The 19,723-nt window shown below is 28.1% G+C and overlaps 1 protein-coding gene across 2 annotated transcripts in view; it reads right to left on the reverse strand.

The window, feature by feature from the left end:
- LOC143192547 (uncharacterized) overlaps positions 1–15,307 on the reverse strand; it is a 41,654-nt gene extending 26,347 nt beyond the window's left edge. The window contains exon 1 of one of the 2 annotated variants that reach the window (XM_076397945.1): positions 15,147–15,307. The gene's annotated coding sequence lies outside the window, so the exon portion shown is untranslated. The remainder of the gene's footprint in view (positions 1–15,146) is intronic. The other variant, XM_076397944.1, reaches the window with a different exon arrangement.
- Positions 15,308–19,723: the final 4,416 nt, after the last annotated feature.

Consider the following 19,723-nt stretch of genomic DNA (forward strand, 5'->3'; position numbering starts at 1 on the left):
CTAAGATTTGCTTGGAAAACATGAAGTTATTATTGAAAAAAGAATATATTTCAGATTTTTTTTGATACATTTATAAGACTCCCAATATCGAAGAGCCAAGGGCTCACCAGCTCATTTTTATCAAATGTATATTTCACACTAAGTTGCGTTCTGTTAAATCACGCGCCCAAGTATTCCTTGTTATTGTAATTTATATATTAAATTTATATTTAGTGTTTACACAATATGTAAAATGTACCTAAACAAACTGAATAAGTAGTAGGATAACATAAAAAATTATGAACTATAAAAGGTAAAAAGAATAAAATAAAAGTGCGCTTTTATATATTTTGAAAACAATAAGGTAACATCAAAAATATTATTTTGGCACTATATTATAGCAATTATTTAAATAGAAGAATATTAAAATAGAATAGATGAAAGATGAGATACGATATTTAGTATTATCATTGTCTATTTAAAGTATTTTTATTAACTCAGTACTCAGTAAAAATAAGACAATTTTCGAGTATTTTAACAAAAATTGAAGTGCTCTCCTTATTCAAGTCACAACTATATGAAAACCGAAAGTACAATATCTGCTAAATATAGTGGTTGGGGTAGGACCACTCATTTAAACTTATAACACAATTTGTTACATTTCCGTTTCATATACGACTATTTTGCTTTGAATTCCCAAATCAAATTAATCAGAAACAATAAAAATATTTGAACAACTGGAGTACTGTTTCTTTCCGAAAAATATGTTTATGTTTTTCAATTTCAATGAAATAAAACACTCTCTATTGTATATCCGTCAAAATTAATGTTAAGCCCAAACAGTAGAAAAAGGAAGATCTGTAAAGAAGGAACATCTTTAATCTTAATTGATTGATCATTTTAGGCGAAAGGCGAAATTTTTTGACCATTAATTCGAAATTATCACAGTAGAAAACCATATTTTTGCCTTTAAATATCCGTTGGTTATACAATTTTGAAGAAAAATAATTTTGGCTATAATTAACAGATTATTTTAAATTCCCAATTGCTTTAATTTTACTGATTCAATCAATCATACTATAGCCTGTTTGAAATGTAACGACAGGTAGATTATTTTAGATATAACGGTAGCGTAAGTCGTTTATTTAGTGAAAAATCATTGATCTTTGAAAAGGGGAATTCAAACTCATCCATCATTGAGTTATGTTTATGAAAATAAGTGACGTAAAAGAAAGTAAATGTTTTCATTTTCAAAACTATTCATATGTATATAATATGTATATGATATGTATATACTTAAGATTGAATGAATTTGTGAAGTACTACTGTACCATTTCCGTCATTTTTTAAACAAATGATTACGAATACGCTGCTCATATCCAGTTAAGTACTAATTCAGCTCTCTAATGCGATTGAGACTGGCGATTAAAAACTCTTTTATTACGATAACATACATATTTGATGTTGTGTCAAACATAAAAAAGACTGTCTGATGCATATATGTAGCCCTGAATTTTCCTCGCCCATCTACCATTTTTTCACTCTCTACAAAATTATCTGAATCCTAAATATAGCTTCAGAGAGAAAATTTAGACAAAAACGGAATTATTTTACTAGAAAAGCAGAAAAGGTTATCGATCCAAATTATATTTCAAATATATATTAAGTAAATCTGCTTTGAAAAATAAGAAGAAAACGTAATTACCTTTCCTGGATCCATTTCCTTCTTTCAACTGTTAATAATAAATGTCTCTTAAAATATTATGAAAAAGTGCTTACTACCAGTTACCATCATTTTGTTGGAGAAAAGTTATTCTCGCAACTCTCGTAATACGATAAAGTAATACTCAAAATTTTGATCTTCCCAAACACTGTCCTTCTAATCGCTATACTAAAGTAAGTCCTTAGAATTTAACTACTCAGATAGCACTTAAATTTCGAAATAGACTCTGATTACTGCAATTTTTTTTAAATACGTATATATGTAATTATAATTACCTCTTTTCTAAAAAGTAAATTAATACCTTGTGGAAGATAAAATGTGGAAAATCTTTCATAGATTTTAAATTATTGTATAACACATTTAAATCAATTAACTACCGTAATATATATCATAATCAACCTTGATATATAAAAGCATGCCACTGATTGTGAATCGTCAGGTTATATAAGAACATGCAAATGTAAAATAAATACAGAAATATTAAATCATCTAGGTACTAATTTGCGTACAATACTCAGATATTTCTTCACTATTTAACATCTCAGCTTGAGCTTTGCAAGATGCGAATTTCTAAAATACAGAACTAATTATATCCATTTCAAAAACCAGCCTAACACAAACATCTTAAGTAAAATTTAAATTTAAATATAAATTAAAGCTTATCCTTCCGTATAAAATATTCCTTCTTAAAATAATTTTGTTCTGATATATTAATTCAGAATCTCTAGTTGTTGAATACCCCAAACCAGTTGACGCAATAACATAAAGACAATAACTAAAACAATGTGAAGTTCAATTATGATAATTAAATATATTTGTCATTTATAAAAAAACATCCTTAATAGCCTAAATGTACAATAAAATGTAAAATATACCTACTGGTCAGTTTTCAATCCTCAAGAGACGATTAACAACATTGAATTGTGGTTTTATCATTGTTTTTTTTTAATAAATTAGAAATAATAAGGAAAATATTATTTATGTTTTTGAAAAAATATTATGAAATACCATCAATATATTCTGAAAATAATGTAAACACAAGTTTACAAATTCGGGTCGACTTTTGGACCCGACGAGATGAAAACGATGCTTGACGTTATTTGATGTCCTGAACTCAGATCTTCAATCCGTGTCTCAAGATTGATTTTTGGGCTTCGGGACCTTCGAAAATGCAGAACAGAATTTCAAAGTCGTTTTTATTTATTTTTTTATTACGTTTTTGGATGTTATATCCCCAAAAAAATTGGAAAAATCATAAAAGATGCACTCAATGATGCATAACATATTTGCAAAACTTTGGTTTTGCTGCAGTAAACGCTGACCATCGGTACGGAAATTGATTTGTAACGGTGGTCACTTGGAATGTATAAAAATAATGTTGGAAATGTATGCTTTTCATTTTCTGTGCCAACATCCTCGAGAGAACAGAAAAATCACGTAGACGATTGCTCGATGATTGTAGTCGGTATAAATACAAAAAATAGCAAAATATATTTATCCTAACGTATAATCAGAATCAAAGCCGGTGATCGATTACTGCTGAACGTTAATGCGTAAAACTGCATTACAATCAGTATAAAAAACTCAGGTCAACCTACGCTCATTTCTAATTTATACTTTTTAACTCAGTAAATGGGTGTCATTAGAACTCATTAAAGAAAAGATGTTCTGTTTCTGATTTTGCCCCACAATTTAATATATAAAAATGTTTTTGTCCCAAAACTATTAATTATGGCTACTGCTATAATGCTACTTATGCTGCTACTTAAGTCATGACAAAAAGTCTCAATTCTCTCTAACTTTTCTTGTCCGTCTCCGCTTTTTCTGGTCCAAAAATAAAAGACTCAAGGAGCCCACAAGCTATTTTCTACTAAAATATACTATACTGCCACAGATTTCTTGCTTAAATTAGCAAATTATGTTAAAGAATATCTCTTACAGAAAATTATATAAATGTAATATATTATTTTTGAATAAAAGCTGTATTTATTTATTAACTAGAATAAAATAAACTATGCAATACTTCTATTCTAATTCATATGTATTACACTTAACCGGTAATACAAATGCATAAACTTACAATAATATTTTTGACCCGCCAAATATATTCATTTAGTTTCACTAATTTAAGTACGAGTAATTACTGAAATAATACGGATAAACTAAAACTTTATCTCGACTAAGGTATTTATTAGTAGACTAATGCTTACCATCTTAAAGTTAAGTACTTTAGGCAACCATCCTTTTAAGATAACATATCATATGCTAATGAATTTAAGGTTACTTTACTAAAGTAACTATATTTAAACACTTCCAATATTTGTGCTGGAAATACTTGGATTAATAGGTATTTAAAACATTACAAAATAGCATCATCATCACTGTCTGAATAAAATATAAAAGATTATATATATATATATATAAAAAAATATTCATCAGCGCTCATTCATGAATCCGTCAATCCGTTAATTATTTCCAGCTTTAACAGAAGAATTATTTATTAATGATCAACTTTTAAAAATAACTGAACGCATGCATAATTGTTAAATCGTGTACATCGCAATTTAAAAATAATAAAGCGTTGTTTAACATTCAGAAATAACATATAAACGAAGAAGGACAGCTGGTTTTCTCTCAAACGATGAAAACGGAACGAATTTATTTATGAAAAAATATTCCATGTTCGAATGACCGGTCCATAAACAAGTGTCATAAGCATCGCCGACTTATTGTCATATATTAAGTTATTCAGGATTACAACGAACATCATTCACGAAGAGATTAGGCATCGTGCTGACTGGTTGAGTTATGAAGTTATTTTCAGAGATCATCAAATGACCAGTGTGGTTTTTGGAATGCTAATTTTCTATCATCACAACTGTGGAATTTTACGGAAAAAATAATAATTTTATAAATTAACATGATAATGTAACCTGCCTACATTCTGACTAATATTAGTAAATTACGAATATTTACGAATAAACAGTCTAAATTGTTAGATCTAACATGATTATTAGCAATCTTTCTAAATAATATTTCACGTTATTTAATGTAAATGTCAGGCATATGTTACAGTTTTAAAGGATTTTCTTCAACTTGAAGCTTTATTTTGATATTTTATTCCAAATATTGCCCATAGATAGCAACTAATATTTCCCATTGTTCAGGCAATTTCCTGATTCCATCTCGAAATACCGATGCATCTTTTGAGGCTATCCACGAATCGACCCATTCTTTGAAACATTCGTAAAAAGTGAAACGCTGCTCAGATAAGTCACGGGCCATATATAGGGACAAGTATAAATCAGAAGGAGCAAGGTCTAGAAAATACAGCGGGTGGGATAGCAAGTTTTAAAATTTTCAGTATATTTTCACCAGTTTTGCAAGATGTGATCGAGCGTTTTCATGCTGTATAATAACATTATTGTATCTTCGTTTGTATTTTAAGCATTTTTTGCGCCACCAAATGTTGATATTAATAGAGTTTCGTTGCCATAAGCCTCACACAGCATTCGATGACCTTCAGCCTCATTTTTCTTAAAATTGATGTAAAAAAATAAAACTTTGCGCAAATGTGATTTACTCGGTAAAATGGCACATAATGAAAATGGAAGCCTCGTCAGCGTAGACAAACATGAAGTTGGTTACAAATGTATCCGATGCGCTTTAATACAGAGTAACAACATCTATTGCAAATGTTTTTAAATTAATATATATATATATATATATATATATATATATATATATATATATATATATATATATATATATATATGTATATATGTTGAAATTTTCCAAATGATTATATAATAATGGTAATATTGAAGCAATAGATATTTATATGTCGACCAAATTGTTAAAGAAATCAACAATTAAGTATTGTAACATTGGACAGAAGTCTAATTCAATCTTCAAGTACCTTTAATTTCTTCAATTTAAGTAAGTGTACAGATACGATAAATTAATTTTTTTCAGAATCAGAATGCTGACCTAAGTTAAACAAGTTGTTTCGAATGATTTCAACAGTTTAAGGGCAGATAACCTGCCGCCTATAAATAAAATTATAAAACACTATAAATAAAAGTTTTCTCTGGCGCAATGTGACTGGAGATTAAATATATATCATCTGCGACAATACCAAGCCAGCAAATAGTCATGCCTTAGCCCAAGAGAGTTATCCACATCGACAACCGAAGCAGAATATTTTTGACCATTAGCTTGTGCATATGAAATTCTAACTGCGAACATCGACCGATATCAATTGAACTAATTAAACAAACTATTGCTGCAATAAGGACCAGCACTGGTGAATAACAAACCCATTGTCACCCTCTGACATGACAACGATTGGACACACGTTGCAAGAATTGTGTATATTGTCGCAGTTCTATTGGGATAGCGTCTTTTGATTGATGGAATCAATACAATATGGTTTGGCTAGTACATGGTTTCAAAATGATGAAAAAGCGCGAAAATGGTTCCATGGTTGACGTCAATACATGCTTTCAACCGGTACTTTTTTTTTTATCTATCATGTATATAGAATCAAAAAGTTGATCCTATTTCTACGGTCTAGTAAGTCTTCAGATTAAGAGTGCATATTATCTTTCGATTAAACTTAAAATAAAAGTTATCTAAATCTCTGATGCGACTTGACAAGTTTTCTTCCATTTTAAAATATTTATTTTTTACATCAAAAAACATCATTCAACATGAAAATATAAAAATCAATGTCAACCTATGGTGTTTTAAAGCTAGTTAATTATACACTCCAAAAATATATTTGAATATCTATTCCTATCTATAAATGTCATTTGATTTGAATATATATCAAATAAACAATAATGTTTACATATAATAGAAATTACAATCAGAATATTTAAATTAATTATGAACAATTTTAATTAATATATCCTTCTTGTTATACTATTTTTTAGCCTAACTTCGTACATTTATAAATGTTGTTTATATTAAATGTTTTATGATGAACTCTTAACTACGCATTTACAAGGTTAATTACATCTCTTTACTATTATTATGTAAATGAAAACAAAAATTCAAATAGAAAAAATACACAATATAATAGCGTGAATTTCGAAAATTTCTCATGATGCGCAACTTTTAAATTATTTAATTGCGAATTAGTTTTAAAAAATAAGTATTAAATGCTTTGACAAGCTAGATGAAAACAAATATTTTAAGCAAGTCGTAGTAAAATGTATAATTGGTGCTAATATATCTTCATTATTCATATGTTCTTTATATATGTCCAAAATACATTGTAGTTTCTATATTAGAAAGGTTCATTTTTCCAAATTATAAATAACTGATACTTAATGAAACAATTGGTGTTAATTTAATTAATTATTAATATATAATTATTAATATTAATTTTATTAATTAATTATTAAATTAATTTACTAATTATTTTCATTTATGCTTGGACTAATTTAAAAAAAACTTAATAGTAACAGTTTTATATTTACACAATAACACTTTATACAAGTTAATGTTGTATTGACAGCGTTGGACTACTATTAAGTTTGATAGATTTGCATTTTTACACCCATAAGTCCAAATAGGCGAGTCAGTCTGATCTTTTTGCGATTTTCTGGCAAACGTTATATTTCTAATTTAATCTATCATCAAATTGGATGCATAAGATTTTATTGATTTTGCTAAAGGATATGGGCATCTCTGAAGTAATATAATTAGTTTTATAAATGTTTACCTCCTCTTAAAATTGGCATGCAGATATTTCGAGCTATTGGCTATATTTTGCAGATTTTAGTTCATATTGGAACGCCAGCCAAAATAGACTTATATGTTGAAAATGGTCTTCATGAGACACTCAATTTTTTTAGAAAAAACATGACTCCATCTATTAACCTTTTCTTCCAGTTTACAGCATATAAAATACCAAATCTACCTATAAAGTCCCAAAATATCTATCCATTTTTCAGCAGAAATATTCCCTTGCGCCTCCTATAAGAAACCACCAATCATTAGTGGCGAAGCTCACATTTTAGATGAATTATAGGATAAGATCCGGCAGGTAAGATTGGTTCGTAAAAGCTGAAAGTTTCGGTCGGTTTTTCAGATTTTTAAAAATAATTACTTACTTAAAATATCCCGGAAGATTCACTCGCACACAAGAATCAAATATGTATGTGAAACATAAGAATGTAATTGTAGAAATGTATTGATTAAATTGTAATTTTAGGAATTTCTTTATATAACTACAATTATTTCAAATTATGCTAAAAGTGCTTTCTGCTGAATATAATTTGTATACAAAGTTCAAACTAAATAATACAAAGCTCTATGGCATAAAACAAGGATTATAATAAGAAAACACGCATGAACTTTATCTATACTTAAAGATTTCAAGAACAGGAAACATCCCAATGTTCGGCATGTAAAAATAAAATAAGTAAAGTACTCTATTATAAAAATATTATGAAGGTAAAATATGTACAAGATGTCCATTAGGAAGATAGTTAGATAAGTTCGTAGAAAACATATAGATGGTATTTTCGGTAATAGCTTATTGATTTGAGCCAATATTATTTGTAATTTATTTATTTCTCCTTGAATCATCCTTTTGAGCTAATTTGGGATTATGCACGCACTCATTCTAGTTATTCAATTATTTAATATTACTTACTATAAATTTGCTTTTCTCAGAAACTTTTCTCGAAGAGATTATTTGAATTCAGAAGTTTGGCCCGATAATATGCTTATTTTATCCATCGTTTTGAAAGTAATAAAATTTGCTTTTGGTACACCAATAATTTAAATTAAATTTTAATACATATCAATTATGTTTAATACTTATTGAGTGAAATCGTCTGGAGGCTGTTTCATGCAAAAATAGCTTTCTAATAAATAAATAGTTTTCTACATTACCTTATTTATTATCATTACTTGTTCTTCTACTATACAGTGAAATTTCAACTTTCTCACTAGACACACTGTATATCTGCAAAATATATTAAATACGACAGTATAAATATCTGAGAAATATAAAATCCATTATGAAACCACAAAGACTGTCAATTATTTATTAACACACTAAAGTTGACAGCAGTTTCTATTAAACAATACATGTGTTAAATATTAGCCATAGTTAATTTCTCCATCCACCCACAAAACATCTATTTTTGGTAATGAGAATACATTGAGAAAGCTTATTGCGTGACTTGATGTTGACATAAACAAATCAATCACTACTGAAAATTAATCCAGTACTATTGAATTTAAAAATTATTTTAAGTTTAAGTTTAAAATTAAGTGGTAGTTGTATTTTAAGAATTATTATAGTTATATTGGATGATGGTTTTTCATTTTAAACCTTACACATTTCGTAGCTGGCGCAGTCGTTAGTATTATGAAGAGATCAAAAGGCTATTTGCTTTTTAATTCATTCGGTAAACCGGAGTCAACTTACTTATCAAGAAATGAAGACAGGTTGACGTTGGATTGCCATAACCTCCCAAACCTCAAAAGATTCTTCGGCCGGGTTCAACCCTAGATTATTGGAATTGGGGTTCATCTAAACTTGGGAAACCATGGATATTGGAATAAAAACAGTGCTATTCACAAAATCATCAATGGTAAACTGAATTACGAAGTTACAGGCGATACTCACAAATAACTTAACAACAATAGAAATATTCTACTCTAAAACATTCCTTTGAGATCAACACAGGAACAGTAGTTGCCACTAAAATCCTTATAACAGGTAAACTAATCATTGCAATGAAAATTTGATACAAATCGTTGAATTTGGAAAAAACAGAATAATAAAAAAGTAAGAGTATAATTGGGAAAATGTAATACTACAAAATCAGAATTACATAATGAAAAACAAATTTCTAAAGATTTGCACAGTGTTATTACCGCTTACGTACTATTTAAACAAAAATTAACACCTTTCGTCAATTATTTGTTGGTTTTGAAACAAAATTTAACTTATGCGGATTATGTTCAGATACATCTTTCTAAAAGACATTACAATAACACATTCATAAATTACTTTAGAAACATCAGATTTCAAACCATAAGACCATTTAAGACATTTTAAATCATCATATTTCAAGCAAGCCTCAAACGCTGATGAATCAAACACGTGTTGTAAATTTCGTTGTATGAATCTTTAGCGATCCTTGAAAAATCCCATTTTTTATTTCCGGTTATAGATCACTAAACATATTTCGACACTTCCTTCTACCAGGTCATACACTATGAGTTTTTTTTCTGTATAAGTCTCATGGTTCATGAACATTTATCAATAGTTCTCTTCGCCATTACTTTTCAGGAAGTTGTTTTGTAGAAAACTAGGATCGTCTTCTATTAGTTCTTGTATTTATTAAATAAAAATGCTTAACACAAACGTTAATTGTTAAAATTATAAGGTAAATTATTTTTGATTCTTTATTGATACTGTGACCATGAATAAGTAACTGTTGCTGAATTTAACAAAAAACAAAGCCTTTCAATGTTTTGTGGAACGTAGATAGAAATTAATACTAACGTTTATGTTAATATACCAGAAGCATTGAAGCTACCACTGCCTAAAAGCTAAAAGCACTTTGTAAATTAATCGAAAATCAACAAAAACCCAATATATTTAAAAAATATTATAAAATTTATATTTCCACTTCAAATCTTTCTTGTTTTATGATTTATATTTGAACCCCTAAATATTAATGGATTATATAATATAATATATAATAATATATCGTCACGTTTTTTTACATTTTTTTTTAGTTAAAATAATATATTTAAATCTGAACAATTTTATATGGTAAAAAAACAATATATGATTTATTTTTATGGTTTATAATGGAGTAAGTTTTTTATTTTTCATGCCATCACTATGTTAAATAATGATCTAACCTGGCCAATATACTTCATTAATAATTCTTATAATTTATTTCAGATCATCCAGACATCCCGGTAAACAATGACACTCTCCACAATGCAGCATTTATATTAAATATTTAGATTGACAATTTCGACACTATCAATTCAATTAACAAGTAATGTATTGGGCATTCTCAGCGAGATATTAAGTTAAAAAATAATATTTAACTGTTGTTTGCTTTGTTGGGCGAAAAAACTCAACAAAATCGCAAAAGGCAAAATTAAATATTGAAACATCTAAAGCTCATATGGATGACTTACAATTATATATTTACAATAAATACTCAAGATAATATATATTGTCCTATATTATGCAGCTATGATAATGAATATGACCGCTAATTATTATGAAAAATGTTTCATCTTCGAGGTATAAATTGCTCTGGGTCAAATTTTTATATTATGTGTTAAATATTTATATATTTTCATTAAAACCAGAAAGTTCTATAAATCCCATTTAACATAATATTACTATTGTATATAAATATATCTTTGATTGTAAATATAATATATCATTTTTTATGTGTTTTCCAAATATTTACTTAAATTGTTAGATATACTTAAAAGAAATGTATTTATTACTTTCGTATTTTTACTCTTCATTTTCCCGGTACTCATATTGGCTCTGATGCGAAACAAAACCTTTTTACGGAGATTGTGCGCCTGTATAACTGAGGCCGGGGTTATAAATGCAGGAACCTGTCTGATTCATTTCCTCAAACTCCCAATCCCCCAGAAAGCGACACTATATAAAATGCTAGGCCGATCAGTCTGCCTATTTGGAGCACCTATGTGGTATAAGTAGAGCTAACTTGTAACAACTCCAAGTATTCTATTCCAAGAAAGTCCACGCGTTACTTAATGCCCCTTAGTTTGCGAAGAACGCGGATACTCATATCGAATCAGGCATCCTTTTCGTGAAAGGCTACACGAACATGCTCAGTATGAGTTTCTCCCTTGGCACCTTCCAGTCGTATTCCAGTGTATCTGATCCCCACTAAATTACATCTTCAGAACCCGAAGCAACATCAGCAATAGACGAATTAGTTTTAGCTGGACATTTTCGTTGTATCAAGATCCTTTTCCTTTGCTCTTATACTTTGATATGTAGCAATCTGTAGGTCAATCGGTCTGAAGTTTTACAGGTCTTATGGTGCGATTATTATAGAGTTTAATGTAAACATTATTTGTTTAAATGCTAAACTAAAACAACAATTGTCTTACAGGATGTGGGGTTAACCTTCACAGAGAGAGTTATATTCAAAAGGTTATACTCTAGCCAGGAAATGTTTTTCTAAAGTAAACAATGTAAACGAACTTAAGAGAAGCGCTGATGAGATTATTAGAGAGAAATATTTGTTCTTTGCATTACATACCAGACAATTCCTAATCGATAGTTGAACTAAAATTGATAATATATGTATATTCACAGAACCTTTACCTAAACTTATCGAAAAATAATATATAAGTTAAATATTGAAATCAACACTTCACATTAGAATCTCCAAAAAGAATTACAAATATAATGTTTTTTTTTAATTAAGTATATTGGAAGGTTTGAATACTTAAATTTATAACATGTCTTTCTCAGCTGATATATTTGAAATATATGAATATATGCTTTTAACTTCATGCAGATAGGTACCAGAGAGTACAATACCAAAAAGTTGTCTGAGGACTAAGTGTATATAAGGTAGAATTCCAAGCAGAAACTATTATTTCCCTTTAATTATTCTACTATTGTTATTATGCTATCTAAATGTTATTTAACGATGCAGGAATCGATTTTAATTTATTGGTTGATGATAATATATCCTTATTTCTAATCACCAAAATTATTCAAACTTAAATTCACTAAATTCTCAAACATATTTGTATCTAGCAAATTCCACAACTTTTAAATATAATTAATTGACTGAGTAATGCTCAGCAAAACATATTCACAATATAAAACTGTATATTATTAACCAAGTAATTATAAACAGTTATAATAATAAGACTGTTAACGTTCTTGATGCTGATATAGCGCCTTACGAAACATGTACTTATTGATTAGTAATAAATTTCGAAATTCTGATTTCTCTCTTTAATGAGCATACACTCCTCAAAAAGAATCTTTGAACTTGGTAAGCTCTCGCGCATACGTTATATTCACCAGTCCCATCGCATTATTATTTATTTAGTTAATGCACCACGTCTTAGGGGATAAACAATCAAAATCATTAGATGACGTACGTAAATTAGTCAATGATTTTATACGTATTAAGAAAGATGAAATATTGAAAGATGCCTTAAGGTAATAAAAATCATTAGACAATATCTCCAAAATTAAATTCGTCGTTGTACCCTTATAATTTGAGAAAATATTTTGGAATTGTTTCAAAATATTAAAATTCCTGTTAAATATCGTTAGATCTATATCATCTACATCATATTATATTGTTATTGGATATATTTCCAATTATTTACACATTCTTTAAAATGTTTAAAATGTTTAAAATGTTTTAAATATTTATATTTTCTAATCGAAAATAAATAAGTATAAAATTAGCCAATAAAATTATTAATATAATGATATTTTCTATTTCATTTCTATTATGTATATGATAATTATGCACATGTGATCATTACTGCAAATACGCTATAAAAAATTGTATCAGACAACACAATTGACTAGGAGAATCAATTATAAGTTGTCCTTTATATTGAATTAAACACTGTTAGTCTTATATATATGTTTAATACCTACATATAAATTTACGGCTCTTTGTTCAGCACCAAAGAAACAATATTATGTCATTCATCTAGTTGTATTCTATTCAGTAATCTGATGTAAATATTCATTGGATTTGCATCGCTAAAAATACTGAATGTAATTAGGCAACGGCAATCTACTAAATGTTTACCTTCGGCGTATTTCTTTAATTAATTCTGTAGTTAAAATTGTCTTAAAAGGTGTCTATATCAACATATCATATAATATTATATTAATTTATACGAATTAATTATAAAATAATGTATACAATATACAATAAAATATAATTAATTGATTATTGACAATTTCAATCGATAAAAATTGTAAATTTCCTTGTATCAATTGTTTTATTTATATTATAACTAATTCGAGTACTTCTATTATTAGGGAAATCATCCCTAATAATAAAATTAGAATAAACTCTCTAGAGTAATATCTTAAAAATAAAGCTCTAGAAGCCGACTTTTTTAATAATAATATTAATATGATTGGTCAAAATGTCTAAAATCAGATCAGAGCACCGAAAAATATTAACATGTTATATAAAACGTAGCAATTTACTCTAAAATATCTTGAATGTATAACACTATATTTCCTTTCAAGTATAATTGATCAATAAAATGCATTTAATAAAATAAATTAAAATTAATGATTCCTTTAAAAACAGGCAGCCGGTTTGGTGGCGCAGTGGTAAAGGCGATGGGACGGTCCTCCTACTGTTGCGATAGCCGCGGGTTCGAATCCTGCTCGGGCATGGTCGTAAATTTATGTTTGTGATTGTTTAAAATTTGTGACTATTCTAGGTAAGAGTGTAAAATCCGACAAGGAAAATGATCCCAGACACGCCAATAACCAGGCTGGGTAAGACCGGATGTCCACTGAGATTATTTTTAAAGTTGGTCACTCGCCAGACGGTAGGATTGATGCTGAGGACTGTGGTTCGGAGCCCACGTCAAACTTTAGGCCCAGTCCATATAAACCCATAGTTGGTAAAAGGAGACTTTAAAATATATATATAAAAAAACAGCCAGTTTAAAAAATATGTACTCCAAATATCCAAAACTTATTTCTTTTATGAAATATATTTAAAAGTCTAGCCTAGAAATTAATTTCAAAAACTCAAAGCTTTTGGATAAAATAATATTAGTAAATATTTATTTAATGATTCTATATAAATAAATATTGATATTTTACTATTGTTTATTAGTTTTTCCGGTTTTCTACGGTTATTTAATTAAGTGCCTACTATTATTTAAGCAATTCTAGTATTAGTTTAAAATAATATTTTTTTATTTATATTATTTATTATTTATTTAATATTTTTATATTTTTTATTTTTATTATTATTATTTATATTAATTTTTTATTTATATATATATATATATATATATATATATATATATATATATATATATATATATATATATATATATATTATTTATATTATATATAAACAAATATTGCTTCAAATAATAATTTTTCTTGATATATCAATTAAAATATTTAATAAATAATTTAATTAGATTATATTATATTTTGGTAACACTTTATATTAACTGTCCATTCGTTAAGGAAATAGATATGTTTTTTATTTTATTACCATGCAATTTTCATCCTTAAAAAGCCGTAAATCTTTTTCATAATATTTAATATATATTTATCATTCACTTTACTGTACCACAAATAATCTTGCATTACCAATGAGTCATTTTATGTAAAATCATTGTTATAAATAATGACATAACGCTATTTATCACTTACACAAATAAGAATTCAGCAACTAATTTCTATTTTTGAGGCCATTCAAATGCTTCCAGTCTCATCTGTATTGTTTAGAAATATTCTCCCGATTGATGACACTAAATGGCTCACGTCAGATCACACAACTAGAAAGAAAGCAAGCTGCCGCCTCGAATACTAAATGGTCACAATCAGGATAGTGGTTTTTATAGACGTGAAGCATCCTTTGCGGACGGCGGTACCGCCTCCAGCGTTCTGGTGCTCCTTGAACGCGATGAGTCTAAAAATTGTCGGAGACGTTTTTTTTAATTAATCGTTACCGCCAGCATCCTGGTAAGATATGAGTCTTGTAGAGGGGAGGGAAGAATATGATGATATGGTGAAGAACAATAAAAATAAATAACATACATTGTTTTTTGGCGTGTGGTATTAAAAGATTAAGAATCTTTATATTTTCAGCATTGCAAGGTTTGCCTTTTTTTAAACTATACAAGAATAAGTGTAAAACTAATTACCTATTATCATAAAGGCAAATAAATAAGTTTAGTTATTATGCCAAAAGTTTTTGTTACATTATTCTAATGGTTATATACTTTTTATAACGAGATGATCTATCATTTATTTTAAGTGCGTAATAAACAAGCAGTAGGTGTGTAGTGTTTTTGTGTGTATTTTTTATTATTTATTCCATTATACTTTTATTAAAATTTAAATTTATTAAAAATTTAGCTCTTGTACTGAATTAATTTCCAAATTTTTCTAGTATATTAATAGCTGTGATTTGAGAATTTCTAGATGACAGAGTCTTCAATTTTAAAATTGGTGCTTGCATGTATTCTGATCACTTTTGAGTTTAAATGGTCTTTATTCAAAAAATGTTTTACAATGTATATTAATTCTAACATTTTTTCAGTTTGGCAGAGTTCCATTTTCATACTTCTTCATTAATTCGAAACCGTATTTTATCCAAGCCATATTACATACATCAAATCGTACTCAAAAGACGCTATGTGCGTGGAAAAAACTAGCGACAGAACTTTCGATTCGAGCTGCAATATTGTATCTTTCAAGATTCTTGTGTGACCGAGTTTTGTCACGCAAAAGGATAACTTAGCGCCTGTAGCTCACTATTACTGAGATTTTTTAGAGTAATACATTTAGTTTATTCAAACGACGTATTATCTGCAGTATCAGATTCATTCGGTTTTAGGAGCTGTTAATACACTATGCCATGCTATTACCACTATATGCACAACAAGACTTTTTGACCATGAATATTCCGTTTTCGTATCTATGTGCTCCTGGAACCCATTACTTTTAACGCTTGAGTTTATTTCATTACACCCAATTTTCATCGTCTGTCAGAAAACTCTTCTTTTTCCCCAAGAAATAATTAAACTGCGATATTGAATTATTTCCAATTTCCCTATATTTGGATCTTCCTCATCACCTCTAAACCTCTGGAAACAGTTAATTTATCAACTGTTAAACTGTTTGAAAATTCTCTGAGAGTTTGAATTGAGTTCTCGTCTTCCCACATTTTTGTCCTCCAGGCCGTTTTTTGTGTCATTAGTATGAAAATCAACACTTTTAAATCGTTGATACTTAAACTAATAATTGAGATATGACGGACCATTGTTACTATACGTTTTCAAAAGTATTTGAATGGTTTTGGCTACATATTTCTTTAAAACAACAAAAGTACTGAATCTCAGAAATGCAATTTTGAGCGTTCCGTGATTAGCACCTGCTTACTTAATAACACTAAAGCTCTTACTTTACAAATAGAAATGTCAATGTTATCTAATTAAAAAGTATGTTTGTTAAACGGTTGCTTAGATTGACTGTTTGCAATTTCACCAATACATATTCATGATCCAAATACATGCAAGTACCGACTAATTATCGTAAATTTTGAGCTAAGAATCTCGATCTCTAATGGAAAATAGTCGTTCTCAAAAGTTATCCGATCTTCCCAAGCTTGATTGCTGCTATTAATTCAATTTGTAACGATATTGGCGCAGATCTTCTTGATGCTTAATATTAACTGATAACTAAATAAGTGGATACTAAAGTTTAAAAAAAGTTTAGCATCTATCCTAAGATTAATTAATATGGTTAATTAATATATTCTATTTATTTATGGTTAATTAATATATTCTATTTATTTATGATATATATTAGGCAGTAGAAATATATGGTGAAAAGTAGAAATAGATATAGATATATGAAAAAAAGTACTCCCAAGCCCAGGCACAAATACAAGAAAATGTTCTCAAAAAAATTTATTTACTTTAATATATCTCTAATTTCAACTCTCTAGTTTATGGATCATATGATTGCAACTGTATTCCAACAGGACAGCAAAATAAGACAGCTATAAATGAACAGGTAATTTAATGAAAGCAAAAAGATGCAGATATCAGAGTAAACTATTGATAAACTAATATTGAAGCAATTCGTATTTTAAACTTCAATAACACTTTTTTTCACAAATTTCATATTCGATGATACTGTATTCATTTAAACCAAAACCTATTTAAACACATTTAAATTCGCATTTTTTGTTCCATTTTGACCGAACATGATACCCATTAGTTAATATCACCTTAAAATTTTTAAATTAAATTAAATTTTATACAAAAATGATATCAAAATTTGTTTTTCATATATTTTAAAGTTTCTTGTTTACTATCGAGTGTTTATATGGACTGGACCTACTGTTTAACTTGGGCTCCCAACCACGGTCCTCGGTAGTAAGCTTACCGACTGGCCAGTGGCAAACTTAGAGATCATCCCAGAGTATTCTAATCCTGCCTGATTACTAGCGTTACTGGGATGGTTATTCCATTTTCCACTCTTGCCTATAAAGATAATCACAGTCATAAAGCACATCCATGCCCCAGCAGCATTCGAACTCGCGATTATCGCAGCAGTAGGAGCATCATGTCGCCTTAACCACTGAACCACAAAAGATCGAAACTTGAAATTATACTATTGACCAAATAGTGCTCCGCAGTCGTATTGAACAGTCTCGTATAACAGTGCCTTATTAAATAGTTAACTACGGTATTAAAACAAGCGATTACATAATATAAAAAAGATAGATATTATAATATATAAATCAAATTATCTAAATTTGTATCTAACATTTAAATCAAATATTAATAATTATATAATTTATTTATCGTAGAACAAATACATTTATTTTCTAAATATAATAATTATGTATAAGAATTAATAACGGTTTCGCAAGGATGGACAGATGCATTATAATGCAAAAGACAACAACTTCCTTGTTTGCTTTAATGAAACTACAAGCGTTGTGACTAAATTCTATTACATCAAGATAGTATTTGCCATTCACTATTTATGCACATAAAGTATGAATAATTCAGAATGAATATAAATTATCTTTAAACATACTTCCACTCAGTTTAGTTATACCAAATTTTCATGACATTGCGGTTTTAGCATACACCAGCAAATATTTAAAAGCTAATACGATAATTAACATCTGATTAGAGATACTGAAAAAATTTAAGGTAATAAGATAATAGTAAACCAATGCATAAGTAAAATTAAAACTGTTATGTATTTTTATTCAAATGTTTTGTTCAATTAAAATGTGTGATAATAACTAACTTGATAGAACAATGGACCAAGTGGCAGTCCTGAAACTGCAATAATGAAAAATTCGTGTGCGGAAAGCAAAAGTGAACAGTGTGATAAAATATAATACAGTTTCATTAACCATCAAGCAAAGCAGACTAGGGATGGACTTTTACATTAATCATTCACCATTTTATAGATTTAATGCCGAAGACCATAAATTGGCAATCACGCAAAAAGGAGCTTATGATGAGAAGCAAATAAAACTAAAATGTAAAAACAATATATGTTAAATTCAATATAATATATATATATAATTTGACTGTTCGTATTATATACAATTAATATGAACATATTTCCATTTATTTAAGGAATCAATGGGATTAAAAACATATTTATTAAAATATATCTTAATATAATAATTTTAGTTTTTTAATAAAAGTAAATGTATTCAAAACAAAAAAAGAATATACTTATAGAACCTTACGAATCCTTTGAGCTAAGTAATTAAAATAATTAATTAAATTTATTTAACAAAACACATAAATATAGCATGAAATGAATAACGGTGCAAATAGTTATGATTTCGTATGGGAACGTATTCTCTTTTAAATTTTGTCTCCATATCTTTGCTAATTATCAATTTTGATATTAATAAAATCACTATCGCAAATAAACTCAAGAATTCTAATGCGTTTAAGAGACTATAAATCAACCAAATAATTAGGACACCTTACATATCATCTTTAAGCATAAAATACTTCGAAATAGTATTAAACCCTTCAACTACCTTTAATACTTATAGTAATATTCAGTCATATCTCAATTATAAGTTTTGGTTTCAATAATTTAAAAGTGATGATTTTGATGTCACTGATATAAAAACGACCTAAACGACATGCTCGTTAGCGGAAAGCGTATTAGACAAAAACCCAGCTCCAAATATCAAATGATTTTCAAACAACTTATCAGTCGGTGAAATAATT

Source organism: Rhynchophorus ferrugineus, unplaced genomic scaffold (genome assembly GCF_030347505.1).
Source record: "Rhynchophorus ferrugineus isolate W39M unplaced genomic scaffold, kcgeb_rfMv2 rfM3, whole genome shotgun sequence".
NCBI lineage: Eukaryota > Metazoa > Arthropoda > Insecta > Coleoptera > Curculionidae > Rhynchophorus > Rhynchophorus ferrugineus.